The 15,963-nt window shown below is 40.3% G+C and overlaps 1 protein-coding gene across 4 annotated transcripts in view; it reads right to left on the bottom strand.

Annotated features, from left to right (window-relative positions):
- KLHL5 (kelch like family member 5) overlaps window positions 1-14,656 on the bottom strand; it is a 75,991-nt gene extending 61,335 nt beyond the window's left edge. For 2 of the 4 annotated variants that reach the window (XM_054486767.2, XM_063664473.1), the window contains exon 1: window positions 14,326-14,504. The gene's annotated coding sequence lies outside the window, so the exon portion shown is untranslated. Of the gene's footprint in view, window positions 1-14,325 lie in introns of all 4 variants that reach the window. The other 2 variants (XM_054486766.2, XM_054486769.2) reach the window with 2 other exon arrangements.
- Between the last annotated feature and the right edge of the window lie 1,307 nt (window positions 14,657-15,963).

Below are 15,963 nucleotides of genomic sequence, written 5' to 3'. Positions count from 1 at the left end.
TAATGTGGCTGAGTAACTCTTCATGTTTACTGGTCATTTGGATATCCTCCACGAAGTGGCTATTTAGGCCTCTTTTTTTTTTCTATTAAGTTATCAATCTTTATCTTCTTGATCTGTAGTTCTTATATTTCTGATATTTTCTTTACAAAAATATGAAGTAAGCTTAAACATTAATGCCTTTATGGCATGAAATTCAGCATTTACTTAAATAACACTTTTTCTTCTGTTCTGACAACTTTCACCAACAATATAAAATTGTTTTGCCCCAAAATTTATCCAGCTCTGATAACAAGTATTTCCCAGGAAAATTATTTATAAAAGATTAATATGTATTAAAAATCATTACATTGTTAAATTATCAAAATGGTCTTCACTGACTACTCTCTGTAAACTAGACTCCTCATCATTCACAAGCCTGCTGACCCTCCTAATTTTTTTCATAGCAGTTACCACCACTTGGCATATTAGATGTTTATTTGCTTATTGTCTTTATCCTCACTATAAAGTAAGCTTAAGTGGGGCTTTGTTTTGGTTATCACTGTAATCCCAGCACTTAGAATAGTACCCAGGAGACAGTAGGTGCTCAATAAATATTTATCTAATGAATACATAAATTATTCAATAATTATAAGAGCTATAATAAAATCCAACAACTATAAGAGCAATAATAAAAGTATATACTTATACTGTTTATTTTTTAAATTATAAAATAAATTAAGAATCTAATTTTAAAATTACAGACACATTTACCTTGGTGACAAAATTTTTTTTGAGACAGGGTATCACTCTGTCACACAGGCTAGAGTGCAGTGGCTCGATCTCAGCTCTCTGCATCCACAACCTCCTGAACTCAGGTGGTCCTTCCATCTCAGCCTCCCAGGTAACTGGGACTACAGGCACGCACCACCACATCTGGCTAATTTTTGTAGTGCCACTGTTTTGCCATGTTACCCAGGCTGGTCTCGAATTCCTGAGCTCAAGTGATCCGCCTGCCATGGCCCCCTAAAGTCCTAGGATTACAGCCACGGTGCCTGGCTGACAAAATCGTACGGTATTTTTTCAACTTAGGAGAAAAATCACAATGTTATTCTAAGAATTTCTTTTTTCTATTCATTCTCAGGGCATAAAGTTCTATCACTTGAAATCCAATGGCTAAACAGATGTCTTTTCAAATGGACACACTTTCTTCAAACTAATTACAAAATTATATTCTATATCTCTAATTTTATAACCTTGCTTTATTTCAGGTTAAACTTGAGATACAAAAGCTCACGTATTATTTAAAACAGATAATATGTGTCAATTATGAATACATTTTTCAAAACGTAATTAAAGGACCCATGTGCAACTTCTGTTTCAAAACTGCTCAAATCTTAGTCTGTGAATTTAAAAGATGACACTATTCAGTATTACAATAGAAACACTGAAGTGTCATTAAGATAGACTGAAGGTGAGCTCATTTCAACAGTATGGCTTTTAAAGCTATGTCTTCACTCAACTTAAATCATGGCTATTTGGTAACTAGTTTATATTAGTAATCATAATTACATCAATCTCTCTTCACATAGAGTTTTCTAGATAACAGTATTTATGGCTCATCAATTTTAATAAATCTATTTCTAAAGTTTTAAGTGTGTGATATACACTGCATTAAAAAAATCAAGAATTTTACCATACTAACCCAGCAGCTCTCACCTCTCTGTTTTTCCTCAGTTATAAAAAGAGTAAGTTGCATTGCATGATTTTGAAGCGCCCTCCAAAGTTTAATAATTCTGGGATACTTTTTAAACTTTGTCAAATTAGTCTATCAGAATTTGATTTAAAATATTTGAATATTAGTATAATTCTATCAACATGTAAATTCCCTAACACTTAAAAATGTATGATGGTGGAAAATTTCAGTTATTTACCCTAAAAGATTTGAGATCTACTTTTATTAACCTTGACTTTAATTCTAGAAATATACCAGATATTCTGTACTGCTTCTCCAGTCTCATAAAAAGCAAACATTAAAAATGTAAAAAATATCCTGTATTTCTGTAAATGCAACAAATCTTTTGTTCTGTAAGCAGAACAGAATGCAAAGATAAGGAAATAGACCACAAAAATCAATCAGGACAGGGACCACTATATCCCTAACAACCTGTACAGTGCATGGTATTTAAATAATTTCTGAATTTAAATTTTAAAAAATGAATAAATTAATGGCACAGCTCTTGACTTGAAAGATTTTAAAATCCAGCAACAGAGGGTCTTGAATGAAACTCTTACTGAATTAAGAGGTAAGGATGTCCTTTATTTGGCTGAAGTTGAGGTTTTTGAGGTGAGGATTTACAGATAATACCTTAAGATTAATTTGGCAATGGTGAAAAATGGATTTACGAGGGAAGATACCTCATAAGGAAACAAGTTAGAAAACTCCACCATGTGAGAGGCACAGCTTAAACTTGACTAGAAGCAACAAGATCTGAAAGGGCGGTAGAAATTGAAGATATTACGGAGACCTTATAGGATGGCTGTGGCAAATGGAGAGGAAAAAGTCAAAGATGACAGCATTTTCAAATTTGAGTGACTGGAAGAAGAACACTAAAATTAACATAAGTAAGGAGGTAAGGATATTGTTTCAGGAGGATTGAGCGCGGCTTTAGACATGTTTGGTTTTAATTATGTATCAAGCAATCAAACAGCTAGGATAGGAGTCTAGAGCCAAAAATTAATCTATTTAAGAAACCGGAAGTTTAAAGTGTGAACAAGTGAGCCCTGGGTTAACACTGGTTATCTTTGGTTATCTTTATTCTGTTCACTCGATACCACAAATATATGGCACCAAAATTTCTTCTGTAATAAAAAAAACTTAGTTTGAAATTCAAAACTAAGATTTCTAGCACAATGTAAAATCTTTCACTTTGTTAAAAACAACTGGGAAATACTTCTAATTTAATCAGTAAATGAAAATTTTAAAATGTCAAATTTAAATTCAGGCCGGGTGCAGTGGCTCATGCCTATAATCCCAGCACCCCTGAGGGTGGATCACTTGAGGTCAGGAATTCGAGACCAGCCTGGCCAACATGGTGAAACCCCATCTCTACAAAAATACAAAAATTAGTCAGATGCAGTGTAGTTCCAGCTACTCAGGAGGCTGAGGCAGGAGGATCACTTGAACCTAGGAGGTGGAGGCTGCAGTGAACCAAGACTGTGCCATTGCACGGTTGCTCGGGCAACAGGGCAAGATTGACACACATACACATACACATACATAATTTAAATTCAGTTGTATTATACCAAGAGATCTGGCTCTACAAACCACATGGTAGACTGAAAACTAAGCAGTCAAGAACTTTGATATATGCTGAAAACTGAAGATGACTTCATGGTAAAAGCCATATAATATAGGGATTTTATTTCTTTGTGTATCCTAAATAAATCACTGTAATATATACCTATAAGTATACGAGAGAAGATCAAGATGAAAAAAATCACGGCGAAAAAAGTAAATGGAGTAAACTTTAACCTTTAAACTAAACTATGTCCCTTTACCATATCACGTACAATGCAGGAACTGACATTAAATTTAAAAATTATAATGCAGCATGATGAAGATACACACAGAATGCATACGATAAGCTAAGATATAGCAAGTCAAGCTTAGACAGCTGCAGAGGTCAAAGATTTATTTCCAGTCAACCTGGAACTCTGAGTACAGTGAAAGCCCCCTTTTCAGATGAAACCTATAGATGGTCCACTAAAGAAAAAAGTCAATAATCATAAAAATAATAAATACATTCCTTTAAAGATGTTATTTTAACTTGAACATATACATGCACATTCATTTGTAAATCTTTTCATATAGGGTTAATGCCATATATTTGATAGGGGTCTCCTACTGAGTTTGGGTCCTTTTTCTTGCATAAGCTGTACCCATAATGATCCATCATCTATGATTTCCACTTATGGTTTCTATAAATGGAAACAGAACTTAAAAGCACTTCTGAAATAATATGAATACTGAATCCATTAGACCAGTGGTCTGTCCACCACAGGAAAAACTTGTGCCAGATTGTAAATTAATGCATCACTTTCTTCAAGGAGAAAGTCTCACCATGCAAACAAGACATTTGCTGAACCAGTGTGCATTAGTTTGCCTAATGTAGTTAATTATATTCTAATGTGCACTCCTTATATCCTTGAGGACCCCTAGTAGTCTGAAGACCAGGTAAGCTGGTTGATGGCCTTTGACAGGCCCTGCTTTAGACTTTGATGACTTTTTCCCTAGTCTCTTACAATTATCCAGCCTTTATCCAACTTGATAGAATTTTTTAAATAACTCATTTATATAGAGGCATCCCAAAGCATTCAACTTAATTTTCATAGGAAGAATTCTCTTTTCTTTACACTTTCATCAGTTTACATGTTTACTAATGTTTTATAATTACTCTAACAAGTATAACTGTTAAAAACAGGTTTGTGAATAAACAGAACCAACTTCTGGTAAGTACTCAATTCAACGAGTAAGCAGAGATGTACAGGTCAGCTATGGAGCTGCCTGCTTACCCATGAGTGTTCAGTTGGCCCATGGTATCAGTAAGTACATTTTACAGCAGAAGAGTGTGCATCAGGTTAGAGCTGTAAGTCAGTTCAGAAGCAGTTAGTGGAGAGTGCTTCTGCTGTTATTTTCCCACATTATCCCTTATTAATGGTAGCCTAAGTGACACAGCAGAAAGAGCCTGAGTCAATAGCTAAGCCACTCACCAGCTAGCTGTATAATTTGGGCAAATCACTTCACCTCCTTTGTCTTCAGTTTTCTCTTCAGTAATAGGATTAAGTGGCACATCTAAGTATTGAGTAATGGTCAGGATTTATAGCAGCAGCTACTATCTCTTAAGTGCCCAAATGAGCAGAATAATATATAAAATACTTTACACTGACTGGGGCATTTTGCTGTCAGAAAAACTCTGTCCAACAGGGGTCATTCCTGCCCCCAGCCCACCACTCCTTATAGACGAAGATACTTAAGTGAGATTAATTAACCTGACTTAATACCTATATCTGGCAAGTGGCAGGGTCCAGGATGGACCCTAAAAACCATATACTTTTGAATACACCACACTACTTCTTGCTTTCAAAGCAAGAAGTATTCTCATTCGCTACTCAAAAATACCTTGTGAGGCAGGTAGAGTAGTTGTGCAAATGGAAAGTAGATTGAGAGTATAGTTGACTTGGACAAGGTTAGATGTCTAGTAGAGAGTAGCAGAGCAGACAAATTCTTTGCCGATAATATCTGACCAAACTAAAAGCAAGTAAAGCACAAAAGGCGGCGGGGAGGGTAACAGAATACTTAAGGAACACATGATTTCTTACATAACAAAATATTAAGTTCATCGTAACTGCAGTTAAATGCCAAAATGACATTTATTCACCAAGTACCAGTGCCTCACAGATTTCTCCCTACTTAGCTCCCTCCCAATTGCTGCTGCTGTTTCTTACAAAGTACTGGCCCACAGTAACATCAAAAGAATCGTTTTATTCCACAACTACCTATCAGTACTGATACCTGGTAGTAAAGCAAGGGACATTTTAAAACTCAGCTAAATTAATATTATATAGCCTTTATTTTAAGCTCACCTGTAAAAGTTATTACAGCTGATACTACTATGATATAACAAAATCGTTACTTTTGAAAACAGTCCTGCGGCTTGATGACTGGTAAAACACAAGGTTCCCTTGCTATCCACTCCTTAGATTTTTGTCAATGTAAGTATATATTTGCTGTGCACAAGGATGAAAACTGTAATATTAAAAAAATGATGGAAAACCACTGCTAAATTCTTGCCTGATCCATTACAGTTGGCATGTGCTGAGACACCCAATTATCTTATGTGCCATAAAAAGTAACAATCTGGATAACCACAAATTTGTCTTTTACTGACTTCAACCAAATCCAGAAGTGTTTCTGTCTTCCACGTAGCTTTATGGTGATGGAGATTAAAAAAAATTTCTTTTCAAAAGTAATCGATCAGTACTCTCCAGACACAAGTATAATCAATTAAATTTGCCTGAGCTCTCTGATCACATAATGAGCCAATCACAGATCAACTTGATTCTGCTGTAGGACCAATCCAGATCTTATAAATTATATATTTTTGTTAGAACAGCATAAGTCAGGTAGGGAAAGGGTAGTAATGGGCAGTGAAAGCAATAAAGAGGAGAAAACGTGAAGCACTATTTCTCAACTGCTCATAATCAGAAATGGTTAATCACTACAAACGTTAATTAAACCAGTTAACCATTAAAGAAACTGCCTAGCTTGCCCTAAAACCAGACCCAAAGAAAAGCCACCAATAACCTGTTCAATAATTTAACTTCAGCAAAAAGCAAAATGAGGATGTTAGTGGTCAAATGGAGATTAGTGGAGATCAGTCGAGGCTAGAATTTCTTAGTGTTAATCACGCATTAGATTAAATCCAATGTCCTTAGGAGTCATTTCAGAGTAGTCCTCTCAAACTCCAATGGGGGGAAGGAGATGACAAATAAATTTAGGACAAACTGATTCAGGCCTCTCCAAAGAACAATGTGGAAACCAGGCCAGCAATTCTAAACTCCTGCGGAGCACGGACTTGAGTATTCCTTCTTTCTGCTTATCAGAGAAATAGCTCCCCAAAGAAAGGCAAATATTAAGTAGAAATGAACCAACCAACCTCAAGTCTGAATCCTCTCTTATTCTCCACGCTACCACCAAAGTAGCCTTCTAAAGTGCAATTCTTGACTACATCACTCTACTTAAAACACTTACTTTTGTTTGTTTTTGATCAGCTACAAGATAACTAAAAGCTAAGATCTTTAGCATGAAATTCAGCATTTTTAATGATCTAGTAGTCTTTGCCTGCCTTTCCAGGCTCACCTTCCTGTCAACTTATTTCACTTTCTCCATTATAAAAAAGAGTAAACGGGCCGGGTGTGGTGGCTCATACCTGTGACCACAGCCCTTTGGGAGGCTGAGGGGAGCAGATCATGAGGTCAGGAGTTCAAGACCAGCCTGGCCAATAGTGAAACCCCATCTCTAGTAAAAATACAAAAAATTAGCTGGGCGTGGTAGCGGTCACCTGTAATCCCAGCTACTCGGGAGGCTGAGGCAGGAGTATCACTTGAACCTGAGAGGCGGAGGTTGCAGTCAGCCAAGATCACACCACCACATTCCAGCCCAGGTGACAGAGCGAGTCTCTGTCTCAAAAATAATAATAACAATAATAATAAATTTAAAAAGAGTAAAAACACACTACATCAAAATAAGCAAAAGAAATATTATGGAATACTTCTTAATGAAAGGCACTGCAGATAATACAAGTATGAGTAGAGTTAAGCTTCAGTTAACTCTGTTGGTTCTGTTCCCTGGCCATCTGTAAAACTAGGTACCTCAACTGTTACTAGGTAACACTACTCGCAGTAAAAATGATCCCTGTGATTAGTAAATTTGCATCAAGACTCAAGAACTATAAATGAACCATAAATACCTCATAAGGAAGCTATAGCTTTGACTTCCCTGTGATGACTCTTTTAATCAGCATAGCTTTTACAGAACCCTGGAAACTCAGTCTATGGAGTTGTGTAAGAGACACTGGCTCCTGTGGGAACTGGTTTTTTTTTTTTTTCTTTTTTTAAGCCAAGGCAGCTCCTGCACCACCTAGTGTGAGCTTCCTCTGAGGTGCTGCCCAGATGGCTATGAGCTGCCTGTGTGGACTGCTGTGAAAATCACTCCCACTGAGGAGGAACATTTGATGCTGCCCTGTTGGCAAACTATGATTCCTGTCTGATAGCCTTCTGAGTAAACAAGCTTTCTGAATTTGAAGTTTAGTTAAACCCAAGAAAACCCCTTCATTTGCACAGAAACAAGTGTCTAAGAGTCTTAATATGACATTCCAGATATTCTACAATCTGAATCTAATCTCATACACAGCTTTTACTCATCTTCTTTTTTTTTTTTTTTTTTTTTTCTGGGAAATCCTCTTCAGGTAACATATACCATCTCCCCATAGTTAATCTCTTCAGCCACTGATGGGGTGAAGCTATGGATATTTTTCAAACATGAAGAAAGGAGATATCGCATAGTTTGAAAATGCAAGGGAACTCTGCTAGCAAAGCTGCGTACACAAGTCTAACAGAAAATGATATAAATTTATTGAGAATAAAATTAGATTAAATTGGTGAAGAGATATGATAATAACATATTAAAATGTAAAATGTCCAGATAAAGAGTGTCTAGGAGACCAGTTTGGATGGAAGAAAAGAGCAGAGCTAGGTAGTATATTACATGTGCCCTTCTTCCTGCATTATTACCCATGAGGAGAAGCCAGGAAGCTCTGTATCAGGATCAAAGCAGATGACTTATAAGAGTTAGACAATTCAGTGAATCGTTACCCTGGGAGAGGAAGAAGGGATGGATGAAAGGATTACAATGGAGATGGCGTTTGCCAGTGTTCAGGGAGGGAATATTGTAGTTACTTAAGTCAGATCCAGTTATACCTTCTTATCCTGATTATCATAATCAGCCTGTCCCACTAGAATTTGCAAGCTGATGTTAATTGTGTAGAACTTTCCATGGCACCTCGGTTTCTTTGATTGAAAGCTATTATAACTGCCTCTTTCTCTACGATAAAGTTGTCAATTACACTAATTTGTTATACCTTAAGAGTCAACTGCATTATTTCCTAAGTCTGGTGGTTAAGAGCTTACGAAGACAATGCACTTAAAAATTTTTAGATTGCCTGAAATTGCTAAAGCCTCTAGTTTCAAGTTCGTAAACTCTTAGATTAAAACATCTGTGTAACAGCAAAATAGAGAAAAATTAATCAATAGAGAAAAAGAAGAAAGAAATACATGTGCAGAGAGAGACACTAGCAAGAAATCATATAGACTTGGAGAGAGAGAAAGCAGCCCTAACTCCTAGCTTTCTGTTATTGGTGCCAGTTGCTTTAAGGCCCAGCTGCACTTCTTGCCCTTGGACTCTGATACAAACTATATTCCTTTTCTAACATAACATTCCTTTTGCTTATGCTAATTTAAGTAATATTGTTTAATTTGTCATGAAATACTCCTTAAGTCCAAAAAGGCAGAGAGGAACAAAGTGTAACAGTTTATATATTTAATATTTTTCACTATTTTATATATGTGGGTATACACATCATTTACATACTGTAAATGATGCCTTAAAGAGAAAGGGAGAGAAAACTCAAGTATAGCTATTTTCTATTGTGATTGTAAACTTCCCATTTATTTATTTATTTATTTTTGAGATGGAGTCTCACTCTGTCGCCCAGGATGAAGTGCAGTGGCGTGATGTCAGCTTACGGCAACCTCTGCTTCCCGGGTTCAAGCGATTCTCCTGCCTCAGCCTCCAGAGTAGCTGGGATTACAGGCGTGCACCATGATGCCCAGCTAATTTTTTTTGTAATTTTAGTAGAGATGTGGTTTCACCATGTTGGCCAGGCTGGTCTCGAACTCCTGACCTCAGGTGATCCGCCCACCTGAGCCTACCAAAGTGCTGGGATTAAAAGCGTGAGCCACTATGCCCGACCATCATTTATCTTTTTATCCTCACAGGCCTAACACAGTGCCTTATACACTTTTATTTATTTATTTATTTTTGAGACAAGGTCTTGCTGTCCCGTAGGTTGGAGTGCAGTGGCTGATCATGGCTCACTGCAGCCTTGACCTCCCAAGCACAAATGATCAATCATCTCACCTCCCTACCCCCGCCCCCAAGGAAGCTGGGACTGGAGGCACATGCCACTATAGCCAGCTAATTTTATCTATTTTTTGTAGGCATAGGGTCTCGCTATGTTGTCCAGATTGGTCTCAAAACTCCTGGACTGAAGAATCCTCCCACCTCGGCCTCCCAAAGTGCTGGGATTGCACAGTCTTGAGCCACTACACCTGGCCCCTTACACACATTTAACAAATTTTTATTGAATGAACATACAATTTAAAAAGAATGAAATTCATTTGGCCAAAATAACAAACCTAATTGTCGAGTTCTCAAAAGCATTTCATTTCAAACTAATAAAAGATGTTCTTTATAATTCTCATTAGCATAATTCTGTTTAAACACACTCACATACACAAAGAAATGCTGTTTTCTATTTTCTAAATAGAATACTGTACTGACATACTTGGCTTTTGATTTATTTAGATTCTGTGTTAGCTCATGGGACTCTGAAGTCTCTTTAGTAGTCATTAAGACCGTTCACAGACTATTCCAGTTCTCCTCTTTCTGGGCATATGGTTGAAATGCATTTCCCCAACTCCTTGAAGTTGGGTGTAGTCAAGTGACTTTTGGCCAATGAAATAGCAGTGGAAGTTACGTGTCACTTCCAGACAGAAGCCCTGAAGAGCCAATGTACACCAGGCACGGTGGTTCACGCCTGTAATCCCAGCACTTTGGGAGGCTGAGGCAGGTGGATCATGAGGTCAGGAGTTGGAGATCAGGCTGGTCAACATGATGAAACCCCGTCTCTACTACAAATACAAAAATTAGCCAGGCATGGTGGTGGGCGCCTGTAATCCCACCTACTCAGGAGGCTGAGGCAGGAGAATCGCTTGAAACTGGAAGGCAAAAGTTGCAGTGAGCTGAGATCATGCCATTGAACTCCAGCCTGGGCAATAAGAGTGAAACTTCATCTCCAAAAAAAAAAAAAAAAAGCCAATGTAAAATCACCACATCCTTTTCCCTGTCCTAGCAACTGTGGAAGCACATGTTGAGATACAGCCTCCGATAGCCTGAGACTGACCATTTGTAATGGAGTTCTCTTGCTGACCTGCTTCAGCATGTAGCATAACAGAAAAAAATCTTTGCTGTTTAAAATCAATAGGATGTGAGAGTTCTTTTGTTACCACAGCATAATCTATCCTGCCTGGTATACTCAGCAAACCCCTTTCTCATAAATGGAGTGAAGCAATGAACAGCTCTGGCCCTCTATTTTCAGAATGCTATCATTTTGTATAGCACTATCATTTAGAGAATACTTTGGAATGGAAGTGCCCCTCATTATCCAAACTCATCATCCGAACACAGGAACCGAATGGATTCTGATAAATTTTTGGACCAACACCTCATTCTCTCAACTCTCTGTACTTGCCATCTCGAACTCTGGAACCAAATACATTTGGATAGATGCAATTCCTTGCCTTCCATACTCTTGCCACCTGCACTCAGGAATGGAATAAATTGAGACAGTGAAGGATTCTTGATACATTATTTCATTTGTTCTCTTAAAGCTGTTTTTTCTACTACCCAGTACCCAGTAGATTCTCAACATTTATTCCATAAATGAATTTATGTGCTTTCATCATTCTAATTTTACAAATAAGGAAATAGATTCAGGGAGGTTCATCAACCTGCTGGAAACAACCCTGCACATATAGCAGTGACACAATCCCAGACTTTCTGGCTTCAAATCTTCGCTCTTTCCACTCTGTACTGTGTTTTCTTAGGTTTCTCGTAGCTGGAATGCTTATGATTTGATAGTAAATTAACAGTACAAATAGTGTTTGTGATAAAAAATGTCAATCCCATATTTACATCCAAGAATAAAGTCATTCCTCAAGGACTTCAACTTGCCTATGCCTAGTCTAATTCATAGACACTAAGTAGCCTGAAGCACAGAACAAGAAGGTGCCCTAGAGGTCCTTCAACAAGCAACTTGCAGAACAATGAAGAAATGTGAAAGAATTCGGGGAAAAGTAGTGTTCTCCTTTGCTATACAGTATGTTAAAATCCTGACTTTTAGATTATCTTCACTTTGGTCCTTACCAAATTGGCTAACTTCAACTCTTTGCTTTCCAATTCTCATTGAACCTCAGTTATAAGACATACTAATGAAGAACTGCCTGAAGAATAGATAACTCATCTTTTTTTATTTTTATTTTTTGAGATGGAGTCTCACTCTGTTGCCCAGGCTGGAGTGCAGTGGCACCATCTCAGCTCACTGCAACCTCCACCTCTCAGGTTCAAGCGATTCTCCTCCTTCAGCCTCCTTAGTAGCTGGGACTACAAGTACATGCCACCACGCCCGGCTAATTTTTGTATTTTTAGTAGAGACGGGGTTTAACTGTGTTGGCCAGGGTGGTCGGGAACTCCTGACCTCAAGTGATCCACCTACCTTGGCCTCCCAAAGTGCTGGGATTACAGGTGTGAGCCACCGTGCCCAGCTAATTCATCTATTTTTATAGGTTCAGTGGTCCTCAATTTGTGTTACATAGTCATATAGATTTGGAAATATTACAAAATACATCCCTCTTTAAAACAGCAACTTGAACATTAGTATAGTAAATCTCCAAGAAATTCTGTAGTAAAACCAATTTTCTAATCTAGTTATCTCAAACTTACTTGAGCTCAGAATCTTGTTGCAAGAAAGGAACAAGAATATTCTAAGGAATATTTTCTCATTCCTTAGAACGCAGTTTGGGAACTAAGAAAGGAACAAGAATATTCTAAGGAATATTTTCTCATTCCTTAGAACACAGTTTGGGAAATACTGTTCTAGATCATTCTAAATTTTATAAATGGATCAAGTGACTCCACTCCTTCAGAAAACTTAAACAGTTTTATCACTCTCCTGTATTGAAAAACACTGTTGTGCAAAATTCACTATTTTCCTTAGGGGCGTTTTAAAGATACTGTCAACTGCATCCCATATCTCCTTTTTTCATTAGGGCCCATGAGGAAAACACGCCTCTCAGGCCTCATTACTGGAAAACGCCTTGCTTAGGGCAGAACTGGTTTGTTTCTAATCTTGGAATTAGAAGCAAAATGAAACTTTGTTATTTTATTTTAATTTATCTTTTCAAGCAGGGGTCTCACTATGTTGCCCAGGCTGGTCTTGAACTCCCGAGCTCAAGCGATCCGCTCGCCACGGCCTCCCAAAGCGCTGGAATCACAGGCGTGAGTCAGCGCGCCCAGACAAAACAGGCTGAAACTTATGTTGTTCCTTTTTCTCTTTTTCTCTAGCTCCCAGGAAGCCCAAGGCCCAAACTGTGACTCATCTCTAATACAGGATCTTTTAAATAGGAACTTGGTATTATCTTTTTTCTTGACTTTGTGTTCTTCTTTTCCTGCTCTACCTCAATTTTCCCATTTAGTTTGTTTTATCCTATGGTACTACATGGTCGCTAGATTGCTTCAAATATATAGTTTCTGGAACTATATATTGTGCATATTGCATCTTCTTACAATTTCATGTTGATTCTGCCCTCCCTGCCCAATTACCCAACAACGTCAGTGTATTCATCTTTGTGTAAGAGTATTCACATAAGTCATAACAAGCCAATAGGACATACATATTCACAATGCAGTCAAATCGGTAAATGCTGAAAACCAGAAAAAAAAAAAAAGGTCATGATTGGTTTTTTGACGCCAGAGATCTAATAACCAAAAAGAGTTACTAAACTGTTTCCTAACAGGAAGGAGAATCAACATTTATTTAGCACCAGCAGATGCCAGGCACATAACAGCATCTCCATTTTTCAAAGCAAGCAGGAGAGGCATCCGCACATCTAACCTCTGGAAGAGGACACCAGAAACAGAATATTGGGAGGGTGCAGGGGTCGGTGGGGAGAGCCTGTCTGTCCCTTTTGTACCTTTTGAATTCTGTGAACTTGTCGACTACTAAAGAATATTTTTGAAAATGAAATGAAGCGATAAAAAACGACAGTAACGCTTTACTCTCTGACACAGCAAACTTTTTCCGCCAGCTTCTGATCCCAGAGCATGCACTGAAATAAATGCCTAAATGCAAAAGTTTCACTAGGCACGCCGGGTCTCGGGAAAATGAAGTCCCCGTCTTATTCTCCACACTCTGGGGGCGAGGCTATTATTTAAAAGAAAAGCTTAAAAACTTAGGTCAAAATTGCCTGCAAGTAATAAGGAGAGGAAAAAAAAAATCCGAAATGGTTTCCAGTTTGTTTTATTGGCAGGGACAGTCCAGGAAAGCAGCAACGTGTGCACCGCAGTCCGCTCCTCACTGCCGGCCACCAGCACCGCGTCCACAACTTTCCACAACTCCAGGGCGGCCCGGACGCCGGCTCCTGCGCTCGGGGGTGCGCAGCGGGGAGGCCGGGCCGGGGTTCGAGCCCCGGGCACGGTGTGGGGAGGCCCCCGCCCGGCCCAGCCCCTCCGGACCCGAGGGCCTCGCAGCCGCCTCCCAGAGGGGCAGCATCTTCGCGCCCGGCGCGCTCGGGGCGGCCGCGGCGGGGCGTGAGAGTCGCGTGGGGGCGGGGAGCGGGCCCTGCCCGAGGCGGCCCCCTCCCCGACGCCGAGAAGGAAGTCGCACTTACCGCGTCGGGCTCCGGAGGCGGCCGTGGGTCACGGCGGGCCGGGGCGGCCAGGCGGGAGGAGCGGGGGAGGCGGGGGCCGGGGCCGGCGAGCTGAGTGGGATGCTCGGCACCTCGCGCGCCCCTAGACCCGTCCGGGCAGCCTCACCCCCGGCGCCGGCCGGCCCGGAGCAGCCACTCCCGCTCCGTCAGGCGGCGCCAGGCCGGGGGGTCAGAGTCCCCGGGTGGCCCCGGAGGGGGCGGGCGAGTAGGTGGGGGTCGGGCACGGGTTAGCCAGTCAGTCCCGGCGCGGCGCAATCGGCTGCCCGCCCCGCCCCCTCCCGCCAGGCCCCGCCCCCTCGCCGGGCCGCGCGCCCCGAGAGGCCGCGGCCGCCACTGCCCTGCTGGGGGTTTCTTTGCTCTCCTGCGCGGCGTGGGGACTGCCCGAGCCGGGGAAGGGGGTGGGGGAAGGGGAGCGTCTGTGGCAAGAGGAGCTAGTGGGGGAAGGGGACGTCAGGCTGGGCGGGGCTCTGGCGAGGAGGGGGCGTGGCGTAGAGGACCTGACAAAGATTCTGGTTTTTCCCCGCCCCTTGAAACTGGGGTTAGGGGAATTCCTGGGGGTGGAAGTTAGGAAGAGGTCCCTCTGCAGGGCTGGAAGGCCGTGAGAGAGGCGGCCTCTGTTGTCTCAGAGCTTAGAGGGAACTCACCAAGACTCGCCTCCCTTCTCCAGCCTCAGTAACCATTCCCCTTGCAATAATCTGATAATTATTGTGCTCTAGGTGGTGGGTTTGTGGCATCGCAATTATGATCCTCAGCACTGCGACCATAATCATTGTTTTCCAGTGGTGGAATAATAAGAATCTGAAAAAGTAGGTTCTTTATTCATTTCTCTACCCAACATTGAACTCCTATATGCTAGGTTGTGAGAATAACAACTAATTTATTTGGCACCTTATGAAAACACTAAAGTACTTTACGTATTAATTCAATATCAGGTTTGAGCAAAACCTGCCCCCAGTAGCTCATGATGCATTAGGAAGGGAGCGATTTCGTTACTTTGTCTCTGAGTGATATGTAAACCAAATGCCCACGTGCTTTTGCGTCTTAAAATAATGCCTGTGTTCATTATTCGTAGATTAGTGTTTGCTACTCTGAGTTAGCTGTATGCTCTCTGTCCGTGATGGTTGAATGTGGTCATTCCCCCCCAAATGACATTTGTTCAGGAGATTTTCAGTTTGTCTCCATAATAAAAACCCAATGCAAGCAAAGCAAGTGGTCCAGAAGACTGATAATCAAATAACATAACCAAATTGTGGTAGCAGCCTGGGGTGGCTGGGAGATCTATTTAGGGATATTTTGTGCACTTCCACTTGGGGAAGTGGTTAGGAAAAAACAATATGATGTAAAAGAATGAAGTACTGACATGGACTGCTAGTTCAAAGGGAAGCGGATGGGACAATTTAAGATTGTTACAGTCAGGAAGAAGATACATCACAAACTCTCCCAAGGAGGGTTCCAACCACAAAGTACAGGATACATTTTTTATCGGAGCTATGTGGAAGAGACACCCTCCACCTCCTGTGCAATGACACCTATGCCCATAGATAAAAATTACCTCAGTAACTTTGTTTTTAAACACAAAAGACAATTGTGTAAACAAAC

Source organism: Pongo pygmaeus, chromosome 3 (genome assembly GCF_028885625.2).
Source record: "Pongo pygmaeus isolate AG05252 chromosome 3, NHGRI_mPonPyg2-v2.0_pri, whole genome shotgun sequence".
Taxonomy (NCBI): domain Eukaryota; kingdom Metazoa; phylum Chordata; class Mammalia; order Primates; family Hominidae; genus Pongo; species Pongo pygmaeus.
Note: the sequence above shows the minus strand (reverse complement) of the source record. Positions and strands in the feature narration are given on the sequence as shown.